This window comes from Puma concolor, chromosome C2, assembly GCF_028749965.1.
Source record: "Puma concolor isolate L17-30 chromosome C2, mPumCon1.1.hap2, whole genome shotgun sequence".
NCBI lineage: Eukaryota > Metazoa > Chordata > Mammalia > Carnivora > Felidae > Puma > Puma concolor.
In genome coordinates, this window is record NC_141675.1 from 63,315,060 (window position 1) to 63,318,728 (window position 3,669).

General features: G+C 42.8%; 1 pseudogene; it reads right to left on the bottom strand.

The window, feature by feature from the left end:
- Positions 1-121: 121 nt before the first annotated feature.
- Positions 122-2,850, bottom strand: LOC112849953 (large ribosomal subunit protein uL11 pseudogene; annotated as a pseudogene).
- Between the last annotated feature and the right edge of the window lie 819 nt (positions 2,851-3,669).

Sequence of the window (3,669 nt, forward strand, 5' to 3'; positions counted from 1 at the left end):
TAAGGAATATCATAATTTATACAATCAGTTCTCTATTCAGTCTTACGATATACTTCAATGAATATCTTTCTTGTTGCTGTTGTCATATGATCCTTTACTGAAATATTTTCCTTTGTAGTTCTTAACTAGTGGGGCATTCCCCTCCACCACTGTTGATATTATCTGTGATGTTGAGGGTGGTGGCCATCAAAATTGCAGGCAATTGATTGGGACGTCCCCAGGATCTCTTCCATGGTTCCAGAGAGATCTCTGGTTAAAGATCAGTGCCGCATATGTTGGGCAATGTTGACAGTCTCATCAAAAGTGATATTTCCACTGTGCTTAATGTTTTTCTACTTCTTTCTGTCTCTTGGTGGTTCCTTGAGGGCTTTAATAATCAGGGCAGAGGCAGAAGATACCACTTCAGTCTGGGCCTGTGGGTCCTGAATGGCCAGAAGGGTCTGTAATCCTCAGGCCCTTCCAATCACTGGTTGCCTTGATGATGTCATCACCAAACTTTTTAGGAGACAGACCTAGGGGGCCGGTCTTGGGGGCCAGGGCAGACAAGGCACCAGCTTCCCCACAGATGCACCTCAGATACATGACTTTGATCTCACTGAGGTTGACCTTAGGTGGCACAGTGGGGGTGGCTGCTGTTGGAGGAACCCAGAATCAGGACAGCTGGAGACAGCTGAACCTTCACCTCCTCCTCTGAGCTGAAAGCCAAAAGCCCAATGGACATCTCTATGTGTGTATGTGTCCTCTTTTCCCAAACTGCCCTTAATCTTCATTTTAATGTGGTTTCTCCTGACCAAAATATTGGGAGAAATATCCTAGCCTGTACTTTATGAGGATAGGCCAGGATGGATAGGCTTCAGGCAGTCTATCTAAAGCTGAAGTAGTAGGGAGTTTTGCAGGACATACTAATGTGCTTTTATACTTGTAAGAGTTTAGCCAAATGAGATGCTAGAACCATCTGCACAAGAGACTACCCTCACTTCCGACACTAGTTACAAGTTCAGGGTTACCTAAAACTACCCCTAGGTTTGATAATTTGCTAGAAGAACTCACAGAATTCATTGAAAGCTCTTATGCTATGGTTATGCTGTAACACAGTGAAAGGATACAGACTGAAATCAGGCAAGGGAAGAAGTACCCAGGGTAGAAATCAAGAAAGTAGAAAATGCTGAGCTTTTGTCCTCTCCCCCTGGACTCATGACACTGTCACTTCCTTGGCATTGATGTGAAACAATACACAGTGAGTATTGCCAACCAAGGAAGTTTACCCAAGCATTGGTGTCCAGAGTCTTTATTAGGGCCCCATCCAGTGGGTGATCGCAAGTTTGAGCCCCTCGGGAGTTCAACTTATATCACACGGCTCAAATTCCCCAACCTGTATCACACTGTGACTCTCTTGCTCAGGCCCCCAAGCAAACAAAGACACTCCTATCAGGAGGCTGAGGACAAAGGCTGGACCTCTTTTTGGAGTAAAGGCTAGATTCTTCACTACGCAATACCAAAAACAGAATTGATTCCATTACACTTTTCTGGGAAACATCTAATTAATAATGTCCAGTTTCTTTCCTGAGAACATTTTTTAATCAAACAAATAGGAACAACCATCAATTGACCCAATAACAAAAAATGTCCTTGGCTCAACATATGGCAAAGAGAAAATCATGCCAAGACCCTGGTCAAATGATCCCCCTAAATTCACTCTCTGCCCAAACATGCCTCCAATGGCAAACAGCAAGCTACATTGGGGCCACATATCTTCCCCTTGGTCTGGGATCTTTGTTTATTTTAAGGAAAATAAAATCCTTATGTTTTGGGGCATTTACACTTAATTCATTGAAACACTTCACAATGGAGGGGTGTCTGGTTGGCTCAGTCGGTTAAGCAGCTCAGGTCATGATCTCTTGGTTCATGAATTTGAGCCCCGCGTTGGGCTTTGTGCTGACAGCTCAGAGCCTGGAGCCAGCTTTGATTCTCCGTCTTCCTCACTCTCTCTGCTCTTTCCCTGCTCATGCTCTGTCTTTTTCTGTATCAAAAATAAACATTAATAAAATGTTTTTAAAAGAAAATTCTCACAATGGAAATTTTCTGGTTTTCTCTTTCTTTAAATCTTGGTGGGAAAAGCGTAAAGAATATTATACCAGGTACTTCAAGCATTTGATATAACCATAAACCTAGTGTCAGGCCAGGAAGTCGTGAATAACAACACTGGTGTTAATGATATCATATGGACCATATTCTTCCAGACCTTAAGTACTCACATCACACCATATCCACAAAGCTTTCTGGGGTAATTCCAGACAAAAGTTGTCTCAGTATGTTTGGGCCACTCTAACATAATACCATAGACTGGGTGGCTTATAAACAGAAATTTATTTCTCATGGCTCTGGAGGCTGGGAAGTCCAAGATCAAGGTGCTGGCAGGGAGATTCTGTGTCTGATGAGAACGTGCTTCCTGGTTCCCAGAAAGCCATTTTTTCACTGTGCCCCACATAGCAGATAGGGCTAGGGAGCTTTATGGGGTCATTTTTCAAAGGACACTAAGCCCATTCATGAGGGCTCCACCCTCATGACCTAATCACCTGCCAAAGGCCCCACCTCCAAATACCATCACATTGGAGATTAGGTTTCAACATATGAGTTTTGGGTAAATGCAAACATTCAGTCTATATCAGAAGGGATCTCTCAGCCTTTCGAATGCTCTGCCACACGTCTGATCTGATCTAATATTACCTGTATGCTTATCTCTTCAACTAGAGTGTGAAACTCCAGAGTTGGAGGGCACCTCATACCTTGAAATCCATGCTGCACATTGTCCAGCTCAGCACACTTCCATAACAGCTTAGGAGAGCACATAGTGGGGCTTCAATAAACATTTGTTGATGAAACAATTTATATTTTTTGTAGCTTCTTTTGCACATGTTTATTGATTTGATGCTGGGCAATGCATATTGTTACTTTGTCCTAGATTTGAAAAGCAAGCTCCTTTACCCTCTGTGCCCTCCCCCCCGCCCCCTGCCCCCACCCAATTCTCTGGCTGCAAAGTACTGTACCACCAGTTCCAGTAAGGCCCCCCAGGACGAGCATTCTCTACTGTCAATCACATATCTTCTGCAGTACAATCGACAGGGTAAAAATTACACGCGATTGAATGGAGACACAAACAATCTGAGAGAACTCCTGGAGAGTGGGAAAGGAGGGATTTTGCCAGGAGGATTTTGCTCTGGTTTTTTTAATATATTTTATCCTTTTCCCCTTACTAAGACAGTATGCAATTAACCTCAAGAACCAATGCACAACCAAAACCTACTGATTTTTTTTTTTTTTTTTCCTCAAACAGGCTTTATATAGTATATACATTAGATGAAGTTAGACCTTTCCTGGAGGTGCCCTCACAACCAATTCCTACATTCTTTGGCCAGGAGCGGTATCATTTAAACACAATACTGGGTTTCTGCTACATAATTACTTTAAATTAATCCACTGGTTTGGGCATGACCAGGAGACCATGTTTTGCCCTAAAAGAACCCTTAATGACTAACTGTTGTTGTCTAGGAAAACAGTGGAAACCCTGTTGCCATTCAAGAAATATATGGTCAGGGGACTATTCCCTTGCTTACTAAACTCCCGGGTGTTTTATTTAGTGGGTCAATTTTCAGAGTAGTCTCACCATAA